This window comes from Aptenodytes patagonicus, chromosome Z, assembly GCF_965638725.1.
Source record: "Aptenodytes patagonicus chromosome Z, bAptPat1.pri.cur, whole genome shotgun sequence".
Lineage (NCBI taxonomy): Eukaryota > Metazoa > Chordata > Aves > Sphenisciformes > Spheniscidae > Aptenodytes > Aptenodytes patagonicus.
In genome coordinates, this window is record NC_134982.1 from 51712682 (window position 1) to 51733528 (window position 20847).

A 20847-nucleotide genomic window follows, 5' to 3' on the forward strand; every position below is an offset into this window, starting at 1 on the left:
TTAGACTTCACATGAGCTCTTCTCTGCCTCTGAGCTACCTAACTTACTAAATTTTAAGTATCTCAAGTAATTTCATGCTGTAGAATAGGGTTCCTTAATTATTTGATACTTATAGTGATCTAATTTGACTATATAACGCATGCACATTTTCTGGTAGCTTTTCTGAATGGATAGGCATTGCACATTTGAGGGTAACTACAAATCTGATGTATAGAAGACAGACAGTAAGCACTAAACAATTTGTAACAAGGACTATTAACACTCAGCCTGGGCTCTCCCAGGAAGCAGGATGCCAGGTTTCAAGTAGTCCCAGGACATTTGTCCTTGGCATTCTCAGTGCAGACAGCACTTTGTCCTGAGCGTTACGCACCATGTGGGCTTGGGGCATTTTCTGTGGAGATATGATTATTCATGGTGGTAAAAGCCAGAATTACACTCTTAGGCTTCTTAGGCTTTGTGCCTTAATTACAAAATGGCAAAATTTTTTTCCTGCATAAAACCACATATAAAACCAAAAACATTATTGCAAAGTACAGTGTGTGTAAGAGGGCAGGAAGCATGTACAGGTTTTTCAGGATACCATATTTCACACTGTACATAAGCTTAGCCAGTTTAAGGAAAAGATTACAGCATATGACTGTACTTCCAGAAAGAAAAAAAAATCTTATAGAACAGAACTTCCCAATCTGTTAGATATACTTAAAATGTCATTATAAAGTACATTCTATAGCTAGTTAGAAGTCTAAATAGAAAACCTTGAAAATGAAAGATCTCTCAGAGTATATATTCAGTATTTCAAACTACAGTAACTGAACATCATGCAGGTGTACTTCCTAGCACCATTTCTTTGTGGGCCTTGTGCCTTCCTTCCCTTTCCCATTACACTGCAGGATGGCTTACCCACAAAGGAGGACAAACAAGTTTAAGTGTCTAATTTAGACATCAACCAATATTCCCGACACACTTTTCTATCCTACTTTTTGTTTACTATTCTCTTCATACAGACAGCTGTAATGAAAGTTGGCTTCTATGACAGCAATTTTCTTATTGTCAGTCTTTGATTCCCAGCTTTCTTCTGTTTTATGGTTTCCATTGGCACAAAGCTTCAGTGACTTCGTTCCTCATGTTCCACTTTACTGTGAAAAGTGACAGCAAAAGTTGTGCTGTGGACTTCTGCATTAATATTGTTCAATTGGATCAGCTGTGTTCTACTTCAAAATGCAAACAAAATGTTTCAGGGAAAAAAAACAAAACTGTTTTTGAAGACCTATGTAAGAAGCTGAATCAGTTGCACAATCCAGCTGCACCCCAGTGATTTGACCAAAGTTTAACAATGAAGGAAGTGGAGGACAGTCAGGTACAAACATGGTTGGTACAAGAGACAGCAGTAATGAAATGTGAGTATTTGTACAAACGGGCATCTGAAATGGACTAACAGGAGCACAGTTTTGCACTCGTGTTACTTCAGAGTTATTCTACAGGATTAATGCAATGATCAGAACTCAGGAGTTGCAGGTAGAAGTTAAGCTAAACTGAAAAACAAAAGTCCTTCATTAACCAAAATGTTAAAATCCAACATCTTATGTGAATTTTTTCCTTTGCCCTTAAATCGAACAGCACATATAAATTTCAGTTAAATAAGTGAACTAAAACTTCTTTCTGCCATTGCTCCAACTTCAGGAATCAATTATTAAACTGAAAATTAGAGTCATACAGAACTGATGAAAGTGTGGTGGATGAAGTCTAAACACTTCCTTACACAGGAAACTAAAATCCATGAAAATCTTACTCAGAAAAGATGGCCCATAAACCAAATTTGAAAACCATATACTACAAAAGGAAGGTAATAGAAAAGATGTATTTCCGATTTTGAAGATACGCAGGCATTTCTGTGGTGGTATCCAGACACGAACACAACACATGAATAGTCTGCTAACATTTTAGACTAGGACTTCTGGCTGCAAAAGTGTACAGCAGAAGTGTTGCAGGAGCTTTTAGTGCTAGATGTGAACGGAGTAAGGGTTTCCTTGACAAACTCAAGTCGTTTACTTGTGAAAAAGCATTATCTAAAATTCACTACCATTTTGACACTACCTCTAGAAGGGAGAAAAGAAATTTTTTTTCACCTTCTCCCCCACCCCAGTATTCTAGACCTTTAGTTAATTAAGTGATAAGTAGCAATACTAGAATGGAAAAGTTAAGGAAAACATGTTTTTATCTTTTTTTGAGATTGTTCTGTGTTTGCTCTAAGCAGTTGGAAAGTACACGTTTCAAAATATCATGAGACCAGATGAGGAATATACTAACTATGATGAAGAGCCACAAGCCTTAATGCCTTCTCCTTCACATGACTGGAAGTACATCCACCCACCATGTGGTCAAAGTCATGCGACAAGAAACACTGGCTATGTGAATGAAGATGTGAGTCCAGCCACACAATTGCAGGGGGACAGAGGAGGCAGAAGTTGCAGGGTTCTAGGTAAAGAGGCAGCAGGGAATGGCCCTGGTGCACTGTCCTGCACCACTGTCTTACAAACTGTCAGTTTGAACCTCAAAATACTTAAGATAAATGAAGAAAAATATTAGGACTTCAAGCATGTTTTTTTTAGGCTGGAATAGGACATACTGTAAGATGCTTATGGAGATTTTACACTCATCCATTTCATATCTGCCAGCGAGGCAAGTCAGGAAGGCTGTACTTCCTGCCCTGCGATTGAAGCTTCCTGCAGACACTCCTGGAGCATGTACAGAAAGGGCAGACAACAGGTTGGGAAGACCCATTGCACTTGTTTTGGGCACAAGAACGAAATACACATTTTCGCACTGTACAGTTCTCTTTGCTCCCTGCCTCCACCTGCTCCAGGGGGGATCACCACTGATTGACACCAGTGCTCCAGGAGAAGTCCTGTCTCTTCCTCACTTGGTCTTCCCACATAGCTCTCATCCATGCCTGTGCCCTCCTCCTGCTGCTTGCAGTACAGGCCTTACTTTCCTTCAGTAGTAAATATTCCTCCTTTTTTCCTCTCAGTTGTCTTCTTCAAACAGACATCACCATCTTTTACCTGCCCTTACAACCCCTACATCTGCTACCCAACTGCCTGCCTGCTCTTTCCCCTTTTCCATCCACCTCCACAGGGTGGGCTTTTTTGGTTGGGGGGGTTTTATGGGGTTGGTAGGTTTTAAAATTTATTTTAAAATTATCTGATTGGGCTACCATTTCTTTCTTCTCTCTCCCCCCTCCTGACAGAGTCTCAAGGACAGAGATTCCCCATCCCCACACCCCATTTTCATTCTGCAATGAAACTTTTTTTCCACAGGGTGGGTATATAAACATCTGGGGATGCTCCTGAGGCATAGCTACAAGACACAGGCCAGAGGAGGAACCGCAGGGCCAGCAAGGAAGGCTGCAGCTCCTGCTCCCACTTTGGGATGCCACTTATGCTTCCAGTTTCACATGCTAGCAATAAAACCACCTCCTTGTCACATACTTCTCCGGGGTAAATTCATGTACAGACTCCTCCTTCCCCAAGCTCTCTGACAGAAAGATTTTACAAGTAATAGTGAAATCAGAGCTGAAAAAAACCAGGTGTGTTCACAGAGAGGAAGTGCACAACATGAAGGATAAGCCCAAACATGTCTGGTATCATCAGTCGTACTGAAAACACTTCAGAGTTGTCAAAGGAATATGAGGGAAGGGTGAGAGAAAGAAGGAAACAGAAAATGTAATGTTAGCCATTTACCAGTATTTAAATGAAATTCAGCATACTTTGAGTATTTTTATGGTAAAGCATCAAGCTTGACTGCTACTTGAATTACATACTTCATGAATGGTGCTCAGAAGCACAAAGAATAAGATAAAATAGAAAGATATTTATTACACAGTAACTGAGAAATGAAATAGTGTTTTGCAGGCTTTGCTCTCAATGCAGAGAATTGTACAATGTGTTCCACAAGTTACACCTCCTTCTGAGGAAGCAGTATGTGTAAGAGATTTTTATGCACATTTCCTTAAGTGCTGTTACCTCACAGAATCCTTCTCCACAGTTCATTTGGATTTTTTAGACAGCGAAATATAAAACAGTAAAGGAAAACATTAAAGTAGAATTTACAAGCTTCTGAAATTAAAGTTGTTGTACAGAACCGAGCTCATAAGAAACCAGCAGTAGTTTCAGGGTTTAACTGGTCCATCAGTACTCTCATAATCCACAGAAATTAACCCTACATAAATGCACTGCAATCAAACCACTTACTAAAGTCGAATAGGAATAGATCTATCCCAGAATTTTGCTGGAGGCAAATTCAGCTGATTAAAAACACTGGCCATTCATCTACATTATTTAACATCACACCAAAGCACATGTACTTGATAGGAATTAGAAAGTAGTAAAGTCAAGCTGGATGGGTCCTTCAAAGCTGAGCAAACCAGGATAGGCAGTAGCATGATATTAAATTGCAAGTTAAATTATTAAAACCATGAAAGGTATCACACAAAACACCAAAGGAGTTTTGTCATCTTATTGAAGAATTAGGTAATGGAGATCTAATTAAAAGGCTTACTTTGAACAAAGGAATAGGAATGTGAAATTGACATAAAGTAATTAGCAAATCCATCAAGAATATACTTTGGTAAGAAAATTAGGGAAGGAAATCTAGATAAAGTATATGTGGCTGCACACACCATGGATATCAGAGTCTGTTGGGGCAAGACAATGTAGTGCTGTCAAAAGTAATTAATTAAATTAATTGAGGGTCACAAAGTACCTGGACCTCCTGTCAAAGTTAGTCTGAATTAGATATGAATATTAATCAATCTGTTTTTATTATGAGCACAAAGGACATTTGCATATCATAATTCTGCTGGACTTCTTATCAGGGGCTCATTGCCAGGGAGGCACTTGAAATGCTGCTTAGAATTCATGAGAAGAGCCATGAAACCAGATCCAATCTACTTAAGGTCAAAATCCCTATCATGCTATGATGGTTTTGGTACCACAATGAATATTCATAGATCTGTCATCTATGTTTACCTCAACTTTTAAAGCAAGAAGTAAACTAACAGTATTGCCTACCTGAATTTCACGATTTCAGTTACTCTAGTCCCTTCTTTAAGCAGCAAGTTATTCACTGAAGAGATCCCCAATTCTAGAGAGCAAGGAAGGAGGGAAAAAATGGCATAAGTAACTATCTATTACAGCTCCTAATGCAAAGTATTTATAACAAACAGCAATGTAACTTCATGTTAGCAGGAAGAAAACAGCTACTAAGAGAGAGAGTCAGGAGTTTCTCCAGCTCTTCTCCTTTGCAGACCACCACAGATATCAGAATGGCTGAGCTACTGCCATTTGTGAATGAATTCAAGGATTAGAGGCTACCTTGTTCACTGCAGTGCTGGAAGAAACTTTCACTGACTTGTGCACTCTTGGGTGTTCTTTATTCTTTTTCTAATATGTTTGCACACTGTTTAAAATATACGTGTGTGTGTGTGTATGTATGTATGTATATGTATTACATAGTTAAAGGAAGTAAATAAGGAGCATAGGTTCAAAAGCAGTTAACTAAGTTTTGGCTGCTCCCTTTGCTAGGGTCAAACCTTAGTATTAGCAGGGGCTGGTGGAAAGGCCCTAAACCAGATGTATACTCCAACATTTTTGTGTGCAAGATTAGTTAGTTCTTACTGATCAGCCTTCAGATCACTGGCAATACCAGGTAGTTCAGAAAGTAACTGGTTTGTACCAAGTGCCTGATAAAAATGTGTAACTTGGCAGTTAAGTCTCCTGACATGCGTGAGGTTTAGCAAACAAGTTTGTTATTGAATTATTGTCCATGACATCTGCTACTAAGTTCAGCAGTTCTCAGTAGAAGGAAGGATGGATTACAAGTACTGCAGGCAATAGCAGAAGGAAACACATTCGTAAGAGCTGGCTCTGAGCGACAAGAAGAATCACTGCTCTAGAATCTGCTGTTGAAGTAGCAGCAGACTATTTACCAGTGTTAAACCTGTATTGAAAAAAAAACCAAACCACACAACAAACCAGAACACCCCTGTATTCAGAGAGCATCCACCTTAATGACAAACTGTCATGAAAGCATTCATCTATGAGAAATGGGCTTCAAAACAGACATAAACTGTGAGGAAAGCTGAAAACTCCAAACAATCCAGTTCACGCTTCAAATGTTCATGTAAAATAAGGTAAAGTAGTAGTAAATTAAGTTTTATGCATCCTATGTTAGGTAGGGCAATGTTTTATAGGTTTTATTAAAAAAAAAACCAAACAAAAACACCTCTCCTACACTTGAGCTCCCTGGTGTTTTCTCTTTCACACTACATGGCAAGACATTTGCTTGCTGACTTTCACTGGGGGCTTGTTTGTCATTATTTCAGCCTTCCTTGCTCACAAACCGGGGAACCAAGTGTTCTGCTTTTTCTCAGACTGACATAATTTTACTTTTTAAATCTGGCTTAAGTTTTTTTTTTTTATCTTTACGCCTGTAGTTTTCAGAAAAGACTGTCAGAAAATTTACAGACTAGAAACAAAGAGCTGAGGCAGAAGAGAGCAGGTAAAATAGACTATAAATGAAGAAAAATTGTAAGTCAAGAGAAGAATGCTGGGGAGGAAAAGAGGGAGGGGGGAAACTTGTCTGCACAGCATTACATGTCAGAGACAGAAAGCTTTGATCACCTTTTTTGTTAAGATAGAAATCTGGGTGGTCAAAAAAGACAGACTTCACAACAGTGGATTACTAAGACGAACAGTATTAGGAATTGGCTATAACTGCCTTTGTGAAGATAATGTTTGATGATTGCATAGCCCTGAGAATGACACAAGGAGACTCTCTGGAAAGAATGAGATTTGAGTCTCCTTCCTTTGGCTAAGGAGTCAGACAACAGCTTTTTACTCTTTAGTTACCTCAGAATAATGAGGAGGAGACAAAAGTAAACTCTAATTGACAGAACAATAAAGCTTGACAGACTATATAAAGGGTGTAGAGTTACTAGATGAAGGGCTCGAAGAACCACAGGTCCCAAAGATGGGACATCTAGTCTGAGCAAAGCAAGAGGCTATCAACATAGCAGAGGCACACAGGGAAAACACTTCGTATCATAACGCTTGGGCTCCACATAAACTATATTCAGAATTCTGAATTCAGAGTTCTGATGATTTCTGCCCTCCCCCCTGCACCCCCCGGTAAAATAACCGTATCACAATAAGCTGTTCCTCAGACAAAACAGCTGAGCAACCAGCTTATTAACACATGACACTGCACTGGTTGCCTAACAAGTTCAATAAGAAAACAAATAAAATCCTTAAAGCCAGCAAGGCAAACATGCATTTTTACAGTAAATGTCATTTTTGTAACTGAATTGTCACTGAAAGTTGGCTACCTTCTAGTTAAAGACTCTGTGGGCAATATCTGATATATAGATAGGAGAACCAACTAATTTAACTGCAGTTAAACACAGACCTTCTCACTCAAATGCAATGCAACTGAAATCAAAGTGGAGAAAGATTCATATTAGTAAATTTTGCTGAGAGAAAACTGAGACAATTATGCATTATGAGATGTTAGCGCAGAGTACACATTAATAGCACACGTAACATCCTAAAAACATGCAGACAATGCAATTCTGTATAAGCCATTTCAATATGTAACAATATTTATAAAAATGAGGTAACGGTAGATAGCTTTTAAGTCAAATGTCTTCCTCCACCTCTCTCCCTGAAGAAAAATAGACTAAGTAGAAAATAAATGAATTACACTTCCCTAAACTGTAGCATTAGAAACCTAGGGCCATGCTGTAAGAGCAGCACGACAGAACAATGAAAGCCATCCTCGTACAGCAACATTTTTAGAAGTCAGTCACAAATGAGATCTGGACCAGTAGTTGTACGCCATTGCGTCACAGCTATTTAGAGTCCCAGATGAATGAAGCCTGTAGACTGAACCCACATCCTAATGGACAATTTAATTCACAAAACCACTTCTATAAGTGGTAGACTTCGGGCTTGAAAGGCTATTAAATGAACTGGCATAGAGTACCAGCCAGCAGAGTGGAAAGAACGGTTGTTTGCAGGTACTGCCAAGGCACACTACTAATCAAGCTGTAATCACTTTCTATGAAGTCTGGACAGCTTATTGCAGACTTGCCCACATCACTCATTCATTAAGAATGTCAGTTATAAATAGCAATTGTCTAAGTGTTAGCATTGCCTGAGAATTTGAAGCTTTATGCTTGTCAAGCCTTGTTTTCAGAGCTAACAATTCAGCATACTTCCTGTATTTCTAAATAATAATTGAATTACTGATTTAACCAGTTACAAGAAATCACTAACGTTCCAACATTAGCAGGCGATTTCATCATTATCCTGACATTATCTGCTCAGATGATTTCTTATTTTACTTAGTCCATCACAGCTTAAAGTCATATTAGCCTTTTTGAGAAGTTCAGTATAAAACCTGTGCATGAAAACAAAGATGACAAAGTATAAATCAATATGATAAATGACATACTGATTACCCTAGAAAGGTGAAACATATCTATTACTACAGTGCTTCTACTGAAGAGATACATATTCTTTTAGAGAACCTAAATGCCAAAGGAGTCTATTTTGATGGGGCAGCTACAAAAGTGTCATAAGCATTAACAGACTTGAGAAAATTAATGCTGTTATTACTAAGTGTATCAAATTCAGACATAAAAATCATTAGTGCAGCCCCATAACATTTTCTAAGTTGTTTTCTAATTACACAGAACAGGTTGAAATTTGATAAAAACTTGAAGACACTATATATCTAAAGTGTAAGCTTTAAAAATGCATTTGTGTCTTAAGGAAAAGTATTTTCTAAGCTAAAAAGGCCATGAGTTTACAATAGATGAAGAGTTAAATAGCCTGCAAACATTCAGTCCTTTCCATTGAAAAAAAAAATCCAGACATTGAACTTCAGCTGTTTCACCAGTTTATCCATAAGAAAATGATCATCTAAAACATTATATTGGGTTTCGTTATCTTCATTAGAACATCTGACTTTTTCATCCTTTTGCAAGCTATTAAAAACAGAAATGGAAAAAACACCAAGTATTAGTTTTGCACCTGCTAAGTAATTTTCATATCTCTATAGTCATGTATAGTACATACACAAAGATTTACAATCATCCTTCCATTCCAGTCAATGGCAAAGTCACACGCATACAGAAAATTACAGATAGCCAGTAGAGCATATTTTATCATTTCATTATGATACTTATAACTGGTACACCAAATCATTTAATAGAGCCATAATTAATGTGAATGGAGTTAATAAATGTCAATGAGTTCAGAGCTGTGCATATTTGGAAGCAGAAGAGCCATAAGGTATGTAACATTAAATGTAAGTTGAGGCACAAAAAATCATGAAAGCTCATTTTAATTTCTCCCATTCCTATCAGAGGGATATAAGTCTCAAAATAAGAGTCTTCTAGAGGACAATGTAGAGATGGAGTTTACACTTAGATACATCTGAAGGAGGAAGATATCTCTATTCACCAACTTAGCCTAGAAGAGGACTTGGGACAGTAGCCTACTTGAACTTACCTCTGAGTAAGTTTTCCCCACCTCAAACATTGTTTTAAAGAGATCCTTAGAAGATAGCAACATTAAGACATTCCAATATTTTATAACGTTTACATTCCCCTCCCTTGGCCTCCAGAAATGTCCCCAAGAAAAAAGCAAATGATCCTCTTGGAAACTGCTAGGAGTCAGACACATAGAAGGCTGACCTCCAGGTCATGTTTATCTGTGCTGGCATCAAGCTTCCTATTTCTTCTCTGTTCTAATGAAATTCTTCGGCTTATCAGTGACACAGGTGTGTCTACTTGGATGATGAATGGACAACACTGTATGAACACACTAAGGAGAAGACTGAAAGATACCTGGGTCAGAGGCTGGGAGTGCAGAAATTCAGCTATGTAAGGCGTGAAATCTTTTATTTCGTTCCAATTAGACACACTGGATTTTTAGTATGGACAAACTCAGTATGTATTACAATGTTTGAGAGGCTAAGCCTTTCATAAAGAGAAGGAAAAAGTATCTGTGCGCTAATACTTCTTTCTCAGATTATTTTACTACTGTACAACCTAAATCTAACAGTGATCTCTTTTACTGTATGTAAAGGCTTTCCTTTTTCATAAGGAAACAGCTGAAAAAGGCTAATACCACAGGGGTTTTGGTGGGAGGAAGGTGCATTTAATAGTATGCTTTTCAGAAGCAGGTACTGTGTTTTCATACCTGCCAACACAGACTCTGAGAACCTGATATGAATAACTTAACTGATTTATCAGATAAAGGATGTAATTTACTTAAATTTTTGCTTCAAAATCTAGTATGAATAATCCCTTAGCTGTCTGCTTTAAATCACACAGGTGACAATCAACCTGTGTGCTACTACAAATCCTGTACTAACAGAAGCAGACAGGTCGAGGTAATCAACAGAACAAAAAAAAGCAACCCAAAACTACAATAGATCATCGAAGTCCTATCGACCCTAAAGTGATGTCTTTTAAAGAACTAGAAAGAGGGAGATCCTGTTAGTGGACATAAAACATCTCCTTCTTCAATAAGCAAAGAAAGAACCTAGCAAGTCACTAGTTATACAAACAGCTCCACTGCCTACACAGCGGAGTTCAGCCTTCGCAAAAACAGCCTTGAAAAAACACTTGTTTCCCTAAGGCAAAGACTTTCAAAGTCATCACTTCCCACACCTACCCTCTCGAAAGGAGGCCTGGCATTTTGAAGAAAAAAATACCACAGTAATAAGCATTATTACTATGACAGGCTGCATATAACACGTGAATAGCATTGTAAAAACAAAACAAAAACATCACCAAGTGATGTGAATGCACAGACGGATGGCTCAGCCGTACAGCTGACTGTGTAAGTTCATGACACTGAGTGTTCATGTCACACCAGGCTAATTACTCCACTCTGCTGGTGTCACAGGCAGCTCTCATGAGCCTCCTCTGACCCCTCTGAACTCTGATGCAGAGAGAGCATTTCAAGTCCACATCTGTCTTGGTGGTTTTGCTGTAGGGTTTATCTATGCGATGAAAGAGAGAAGTAGCCCATTCTCTCAGGCCACCTAACACAGAAGTCATTATAACTTGGTCTGCATTTTGAACCAGTAACAGTGCCTCTGTAATTCTCAATAGCAGTGGACCAGTTTCTTTAAACTAGTAAGTTACTGCAACTCATTAAAATTTGAGACAATCAATATAGTAATGGGGAAAATAAATAATCCTTCATTCAAGTCTCCCATTTTTTTTTTTCAGTTTATTCAGACTACAGTAGTAAAGAGCCAAGAAATGTCAGGTTTAACTTTTCCTGTACCCCATACAAAGCAATAGCCAGTCTTCCTATAAATTCACAGGAATTTGTAACTTTATCTGTCATCAGCACTGACTGAATAAGGGTAATTATTAAGAACCAGTTTGAGCACTCTAAAAGAGAACACAGCTCCTCTTAATTATTTTTTTTTTAATTTAAACTACCATTGACTACACTTCAGAACTAATTCTGTGTCTAAGGCAACAACTGCATGTACAAAAGCATCCAGACAGGCTTACCCAAAAACAAGAACCTTAAACATTCACAATGACTTGGCAGAAATCACGAGGACATGAGCTATCAGTAGTAAGTGTCCTTGATATGTAGCTCCAATTGTAAAACGCTGACTTTTAAGCCTATCGATAAGTTCTTAGAGAGGCAACAAATAAGTTTTGAAGTTTCTTTGCTAGATTACAAGATTCTTATATGCCATTTCCTAAACAGAAGGAAGACTCAATGATTACCCACATATCTGATTATTTCAGTGGATTAGTTTCAGAATCAGAAAAAAAATCTGATTAAAAATCAGACTATAAGCAGTATTAGCTGCATCATATTACTTTGTTTTTAATTAAGCAAAGAACATATCTACATCAAAGAACAAGCAGTGCTAGTGGCACTGAGCATATGCAATATTAACAGATTCTGTTAATGCAGATTCTGACTTTAGCCTTCCTCCCACACACACATATTACCATGGTGATGTGCAAAATTTGCTGCCTGGGATTTTGGAACAGTACAGTATTTGAAATGCCCTCAGCATCTTTGAATAGATGCAAACACAAATTAAGTTACATTTAAAGGGACAATAAGCCACAAATAGTTTGATAAAGCTGTCTTTACAGAAGAACACTGACAAAAATATCTTAATATAACCTCAACCACTAGAAACAAAGCAGCAAAGCTTTCACATTATGCTTTCTGTCCCTGAAAGAAAGGGAACTAAGTTTAAGGATGAGAAAAGAAATAGCATACATTCAGTATAAAAAGCATAATCTAGAATTGCCCATTATCTCTGTCAACATTTGAGTAGCTATCTGTGGAACTGTCACTTTCAGAACAACATTTTCTTTAAATGAATTATTAATTTATATGCTATTTCACTAAAATGCACACTTGTTTGGACTATAACAGGTTTATACCTGTTGTGAGTTTCCCACAAGTGGGATCACTCTTGATGCAGTTTCCTTTTATTTATTATAATTTTCAATAGAAATTAAAAAAAAAAAATCTTATGAAATGAGGGTCATCTTACTGTGAATACATACATATCCTGACTACATAGAGGGCACAGAACTGGGAGCAAAGGTGACAATTCTTGGTTCTTTGTGCCCCAACCAAATAGGTTAAATAAACAAATCCATCACAATCTCTAAAGTATGAGGACAATACATATACCAGTTTGCAAGCACCTTGGGATACAACTAACACAATTATGATTCTAATGAAGAAATACAAGGGACAAGACTTCAACATAACTGCTACCTGCAGGTAATGACAAATATTAGCCTTGCAAATGCATTCTTGCAGAGATGCAGCTGACTTTCTTCACAGACACAATTGTAATGGATTCAGGATCTCAACGAATGGTTCACCACTGACTTCATCATAGCCAGGGTTTAACTTGAAACACTTAAAACTGAAAGGCATACCTCACGACTCCTACAGACTTTCCGGGAAAGGCCTGCTGTAAGTGGAAGCATCACTTAACAGTTATGCATGGGTGAAGAAGAGGCGCCAGTGCAGGGATTTACAAGCTCTTCTTTAGAGCCCTCACAGGAAGCTTGGCACTGGTGGACCCTGGGGGATGGTCCACATGGAAAAACTGCATTACAGTCCATCACATTTCACAATAGAGCGGCTGTACTGACATACTGCCCCTTTGAATTCACCTCAATACAGTGTTAAGTACAACTAACATTTTTCCAGAGCATCACAAGGTTTTACCCATTACAAGACAGCTTAGCAGAAAACAAGTTACAATTGCATCAAATAACAGAGCTGGACACACCTAGATTTATCTTTCAGAACAAGTCACTATTTCAACACTGAAATAAAAAGACTTGATTACTCAGCAAACCCTGGCTATACCAGTGACATGATCAGTGATATGCTCCCACTGTGAGCAGATCACCTAAACATTTGTGTAAGATGAATTTTTGATAGGACAACCAAAAAAAAAAAAAGAAAAAAAAAAGAGAAAGAAACTAAAGGAATGCACCAGAGCTACTGACTTAGTCTTCCATGACCTCCACAAATTATTCCCCCCATATGCTTGAGGACAATTAAAAAAAAAATCTGATTATTTGATGCAAGGAATGCAGGAAATACCAAAACTAACGCAATTATTTGAAGACCACTCCCTGCTCCCTCCTCCCTCCCCTTAAAAATTAGAGGTTACTTAAAACAGGTATTTCTAAACCTTTCTTTCAGTGCACTGTAGATTGACTTCTTGGACATGTCACCACCAAATATAAAACAGGTAAACCTCTGCTTCTGAAATACTTACACATAGTTTTGGCTGAAGAAAACAGTTTCTATCATACCTCAAAATCTGTTTATACAGTTCAGGTGAACAGGACTACTCAATTTCAAACTACTTTCTTACACCAATTTTAATTTCTTTTTATTATCTCAAGGCAGAACAAACCTTATAAAACTCAGCTTATTAGAAAAGGACTTCAGTACGGAAAATCAGGGCAAGATACCATTCACTTGAAGGGTTCAGAAGGGAAATAGGTAGTTGAGCTCAAATGAAAAATTGTTCTTACTTACTAGTATGACTTTTGACGAGGGAACCAACTGCAATTTATGAAGGTCCTATTTTTGCACAAGATTTAAACAGTCGATCTCCAAGTTCAGTGGGTGAATACAAGAAAGATGACAAAAGATCCCCTTCCAAAAAGGAAGTGATGGAAAAGTATATCAAGCCCATACAAAGACAAGCCTGTACTTTATAACAGAAAAGGCACTAAGTTTAAGACAGAAATTATCAACTTCATTCAAAAGACAGACACACTCATTTTTTTCTGTGAGGACAATTGGGATTTTGATTGGGAAGGCTTTGGTGACAACACACTTCCTATTCTGTGGAAAGTTCGTTCTCCTAAGAAAACATTTCTGAACTCTGTGTAATAACTGATAAAGTTCAAGGCATGTACTGTCAGTAAAAAACCATGTTGAGTTGTACAGTAATTTGTAAAAAAGCACAAGACACCAAAATAACCAGCAAAGAAAGATGCAGTCTGTAATCAGCTATTTGGTTCATGCATTGTTTTGCCCTTGTACTGTGATTTATGTACTGATAAAAAAAAAGCTCTCTGTGTTTTAGCCTAAATGGTTAGAGATACTTACAATATTTTACCCCTGCTTGCCTAAAGTGCAACTGTAAGTACTGTAACTGTTTTGCTGTGAAAAATTATTGGATTGGAGTGGTCTTCACCATGTGAATCTTCTCCCACCATTAGGAGCCCATTATGGTTTAGATGAAAGTTTCTCCTTTACTGTTCTAAAGATGAATTGCAATTTCTCCTCCAGCACCTCTACTCCAACATAGAGGCAATGGTTTATACAGTGCAAACAAATCTCATCATGGGCCGTGACACTTCTGCTACAATTTATGTATGGTGGGGAGAGGATTCAAACTCTGTCCAGTGAAGGACTGAGCTTACAGTTTTCTAATAACCACAGTATCAGATCAAGTGCTTAGGTAACTGCAATCCAATAGACCTTTGACATTATTAGATGTTGGCCTAGACTGTGATCCATACTTTCAACATCAGCCAAATAAGCAAGCCATCCACTGAACATAACCCACAGAGATGCTTTGCAGTCGCTTGTTGAATATACCTTAACCATAACTTTGAAGCAAGCTGAACAGCAGTTCCTAGCTCTTCAGGCAGTGCAATTGTCAGCAGCTTGCTTTCTCCGATGTACCACTCCAATACGCTACTGCACATTCAGAGAGAAGGTATCAGTTCTCCCTCTGACATCTCATGACAAATATTACCAATCTGACTGGACAGAAAGCTAACCAAATCAGAGGAAGTTAATACAGTATAGTCATGTTTCCAGGAAGAAGCCTGCAAAACCTGCTGCTGATTGCATTGACACCTTATGTCTTCATCCTTACACCTCCCTCCTAAACCCTTCTGTTAATGTGACACTGACAAAGATGGAAGAGTGCTCTGAAGTAGGTCTGCACTCCCTTAACTGTGCCTTCATTACAGGCAGGAGAGCTCCTCTTCCTCTTGGAGTTGAGGAGAAGCGATCAAGAGAAACTTCTGCTCCTCTTAGGACAATAATTACCCTTGGACTAGTGGTTTCATTTCACACATCCACTTCTAACCACACACAAAATGTTGAACTAGAAAGAGACCAAAGGGGTCCTCAAGCAGAGCTACCTAGCCATGTAACAGGCACTGAGAACAGACCCTCTTGTAGGAGGACACTCACCAGCCTAACTTTCCTACATTCTCTTTGTTAACAACAGCCAGCTTTCTCCCTGCTAAACTTCCTCTTCAAACGGCTCTCTATGTGAAGCCCCCGCTTCAACATGTTCAGTGCAGCTGTTTGATTGCACTCCTACCCACTTTCATTTGTTTCAGGTTGCTTGTTCCTTGAATTTGTCATTATTTCTTGACATTATCACTAGTCACGCAATAAAACAAGAGACACTAATCACGCAAGACAGACTTGCTTCATCAAAATATCCTGAAACCTTTAAGTGACTGAATACTCAAAAGCCTCTCTTCAGATTTACTGACTTTTTTTAAACAAAAAGTAATCCAACCCACCCATCTCTGCATCAGCATCCTTCAGCGAAGCATTCCTCCTCCCCCACCCCCCCTTTTATTTTCCTCCCAGGCTTGGCTACAGGAAGGAACACCACATCCCTGCTTTTCTAATGCATCTCCATCTAATCTATTCAAAAATTTGTTCTTGAAAAAAAATAATCATGTAGTTGTGCAGACATCATCATGCACACTTAGCTTCAGTACTTTTAACGCAACGGTAATACAGCAAGACAGCTATAATATTAAAAAAAACTCCTTCCTGTTAACCCTGCTAAGTATACTTTAAGGACTGATAAAATTGCATTAGAAGACAGACATACATGTACCGGCTACATTTGTGGAGTAAACAGCAGCCAATTCCCTACAATCCTTCAGCATATATAAGAAAGCATTTCTCTGACTTCTAAGGTATCAAAACAATGACTAACCTTCACAACACCCTCAGTTCTTTTAAGACTCAGTTATTTGCTTTACAGGCCAATATTAAGATTAGGAGACACAAGATAAACAGATATGGTAGTTACTAGCAAATACATTTTAATGAATACAACACAGCAAGGTATAACAAGGCTCTACGAAGGGCGACACTAGTTTTCACCCATTTTCTCTATCTGAGCACACAGAGAGGCATACAGCAAGAAAGAGATACCCAAAGGTAAGGTGGTGACCAAAGATAACTGGGTCATTCAGATGCATGTTTATGTAAGGCTACAGTCTTTAATATTAGCTAGAACTGTATCTAGTAAAAACATGTGCTGCAGTAAGGAATTTGATGATAAATTGCTATCCGGTTCCTGGACTCATATTGTCATGTGTAATCAAGAGTTGCAACTAAGTTGCTGAAAGCTAATTTGAATAATCAAAGTATCACTCAAAATTAAGTGAAAGTTAGTCATATTTTAATTCTAGACAAGCACTCGGTGACACTGACCAGAACCTAGTGGGTTTCTGCATGTAGAGCTAACACGAAGTATGACAGAGTTTGCAAAACAGACTGGCAAGAGATTTTCTTTAGCAATATGGTATGCTAAGCTTACATATAATTTGCCACTCCACAACAAGCTAAGTTCACCAAAAATTAAACAAACAAATAAAAAGACCTGCAAGAGAGGTACTTCAGAGAAGTACTTTAACTTTTTTTTTTTTTTACATTGAGTAATTTAATTCCACATTATGCTTTATGCCTAAAGGTTCGTCTATAAATCACATTAAGCAAAGAGAATGTCTCAACACTATTCTTAATAGTTTGAAAAAAATTCTTGAAGTCCAAGAAACTACTATCTCAGTCATATACCACAGAATGAAATAAGTTTTCCTTGTAATTTATATGACAATGGTGTAAAGAAAAAGTATTTTTCTAATAGCGTATTGTAATTCGAGCAAGAAATCCCTACTGAAGAGACCAAAAAAGAAACCCCTTCACACCCCACCTTTGAGGGTCAAAAGGTCTGGCACAAATATCCAAAGGGTTTGTGCAAGTCTGCTCTAAAGGACTTGCTCAATTTACCAGGTGTTACATGGACTCCTCCTCAGTGAACAATGAATTATAGCAGCAACTGCTGATTAACGTTATTTCACCACCACAAACCATTACTCCTTCTAGAAATGTAAGAGTGTCAATTACACTTCCTGTTCGGGAAAAATATGAAACGAGACACTTAACACTTCTTGTTTACTGTAATACCTCCACAGGACATGATCTGACTTCTTGACACTATGCTAGGGTTAATGTTTTATCATTGCAATGAGAGCTCTGATATCTAGGTAGAAAAAGTCACACTAAAATATTTAAAAAGTCACTTGGAACACACACGCAATTTCTCTTCTCCCTTTCCTGTTTCTAAATCAACTCAACTGATTTTTTGGACAGCAGAAAGTATGATGGGATGTTCAAAACATTTCTAACTGCCTTTTCCCTATCATGAGAAGCCACCACGTCCACAAGACTTCCCACAGACCACCACACTGCAAGCCACCACAGAACTTCTGACACCCTCTTAAGGTCAGAATTACTAGCAAGCTTCAGAACAATTTATTTTGTCTGGTTATATGACAGCGTAATTAAATTGTCAATTATTTTTCAGCAAAACAGCCTTTAAATCAAAAATAATGTATGACACAGCTGTAACATTTCTGGACAAGCTGCACCTAACAACAGTTTCAGAGTTCTTCATTCCTCTGGTGTACAAATGCATTATAATGTTTTATACACGCTGTACGCTGTAATTTCTGATCTATACAACTTTGGTCTAAGTATACAAAAACTTCACCAGGAAGTTTCTTGAACATAGACTAACTGATTCTCTGCTGTGGAAAGGATACCAGCCTTTCCTCAAAGCAGAAAGCGTGTAGAGAGTTTTACCCATTAGCAAAATAATTTTAGCTATCCAGACAGCTATATCTAGATTCTAGCTTCTCACCCAAGCTAATGGGAGAAATTAAATTTAAGAGAGCAATGATGCAGCTACTGACACATAATTAAATGTATATACATACTAAAATTTATACAGTGAATTATCTCATTCCTTATTTGAGCTGCTACTTAGTTAATTAGTGGTTGTAGTCATTTGCTTGATCACTTTCTACAATTTCATCTACAATAGTCCCTTTTCACCCTTCAAAAAAAAATTACAATAGAAATTTAGTATTTTATTACACCTTTCAAAATTTCATCTATATTTCAACAACATAAAAAACCCAACTTTCAGAAACGTATCTGTACCTTCACTGAGCTAATTATTAGTCAATTAATTTGCTTAGGTAATCTGATCAAACATTCCTTATGAGTGAGGAAAAAGCGCCATCTAATATTAATTACTTCAGTTAAATATAAGGAAACATACTAGTATTACACTTACAGGTGTTTCCTATACATTGATTTAAGCTTAAAAGATGACTGCCAGCCCTTGAGGATTAAATAAAACCCATCACCAAAAAAACACCTAAAAAAAGAGCTTAAGGCAACCCCTCCCCCCAGGCTTTACAGATTTTCTTTACTTTTCTATTTTTTTAACCAGTTATCACAGTCCAGCAGGGATATATTTGCAATGGGCACGGGAAAAGTCTGCTTAGGGTTTCATTTAAATTACTTCTGAAGTTTTTGTCTCACAAATGTGAAATAATTACTCCATTCATCCATCCAAGTTCAAAAACAAAATCAGAAGACTTACAGTTTAATGCACATCCAACTTCAGAGTTAAAAGTCGCAGGATCTTACGTTCTCCTGGCCTGTGAAAGTAAGATTTATAATTTTGGTAAGAGGACAAGGTTACACACACTGAATAACGGCCTGAAAACCAAACGCTTAACCCAGAAGACGAGCGCCACATTTCAAATAACCGCGTTAAATACTTTACCTCTCTGGACGCACAACAAAGTCATAGCTGTTACACCCCAGCGCCCCCCCCGGAGAGGCCTTCTACCCCTCACGCCGCTGTGCGGGGCTCCCCACGGCGGTCAGGAACACGGGTGGCCGCGGCCCGCGGGGAGGGAGGCGCCGCGGCATCCCCGGCGCGCCACCACGCCCTGTGCCCGGCACAGGCCGAGCCCAGGCCCCGCTGCTCTGCCGCTCCCGCCGCCCACCCACCTGCTCACAGCAGCACCTGCCCTCCCGCCACACGCTTTGCCGGGGGGGGGAACCCAAAACAACAGCAAAAAAACCCTCTTCATCTTTTTTTATCGCCCACCAGAAAAATCTGTTGCTTGCTCCTTTTTGCCCGAGTGTCAGGCGGGATGACCGCTGAGCATCACTCGCCACGCCCGCGGCACTGGCCAGCCCTGCTGCCCGCTCCCGCGGCGGCGGGGCCGGAGGCTCAGCCCACAGCGCCCCGCCCGGCCCAGCCCCAGCCCCCGCCGCCCCCGGGCACCTCGCTCGGCCCTCGCTCGCCACTGCCCGCCGGGCCGCGGGGTTGGCGGTGCGGGAAGCACCGGCGGTCCCAGGCGGAGGGGCAGCCCCCCCCGCCGCCTCCGCCGGCAGCAGCCCGAGCCCCAACGCTCCCCCGGGGAAGGGAGCGGCCGCGGCGCAGCCCGGCCCGCCGGCAGGTACCTGCCCCGCGGGCGCGCCAGGGAAGAGGGGCGGCGAGAGCGGGGATCCCAGCACTCCTGCCCCCGCCACTCACCGCTGTCCACGGCGGCGCCCGCTCCTTTGTCTGCCCGCCGCGCCCCGGCACCTCCGTCCCCCGCTGCCGGGCGCCCCGCGCCCCCTCCCCGCCGCGCTGGGGACGGAGGAGGACGCAGACGAGATCCGCGGAGGAGGCCGCTGCCGCCCGGCGGTCACATGCAGCGGGCGGGCGCGGCGCGGCGCAGGCCCCCTCCCACGCTCCCGGCCGGCTCCCGGGAGCCCGGCCGGCAGGGTCTGAGGCGAGGTAGGGGGTGAAGATGGCGACCTCGGCGGCGCGGGGAAGGGAATCCCGAGGCCGGCCCGCTCCGCGCTGCCGGCTGGGCTGGGCGCGCCGGGGAGGGGAGGGGACAAAGAAGGCCGGGCGGCGGCGAGGACGGCTGCCGCTGCCCGTCAGCCCTATCGATGTACCGCCCGCTCCTCCTCCGCCGCCGCGCTTTCAAACCGCCGTCAGGGGCCGGCGCCGCAGCGCCCCCTGCCCGCCCCGCTCCGACCGCCCGGGCGCGGCGGCTCCCGGCAGGGAGCCGCCGCGCCCGGGCGGTCGGAGCGGGGCGGGCCGTGGTGCCGCCGCGGG

At 40.3% G+C, this 20847-nt stretch overlaps 1 protein-coding gene across 3 annotated transcripts in view; it reads right to left on the reverse strand.

Moving 5' to 3' along the window:
- The window catches only part of CDC42SE2 (CDC42 small effector 2), an 87108-nt gene extending 66471 nt beyond the window's left edge, over positions 1–20637 (reverse strand). Inside the window, exons 1-3 of one of the 3 annotated variants that reach the window (XM_076362222.1) lie at positions 20275–20637; positions 19327–19384; positions 5070–5142 (exon numbers count right to left, since the gene is read on the reverse strand). The gene's annotated coding sequence lies outside the window, so the exon portion shown is untranslated. Of the gene's footprint in view, positions 1–5069; positions 5143–19326; positions 19385–19842; positions 19913–20274 lie in introns of those variants that run through there. The other 2 variants (XM_076362224.1, XM_076362223.1) reach the window with 2 other exon arrangements.
- Positions 20638–20847: the final 210 nt, after the last annotated feature.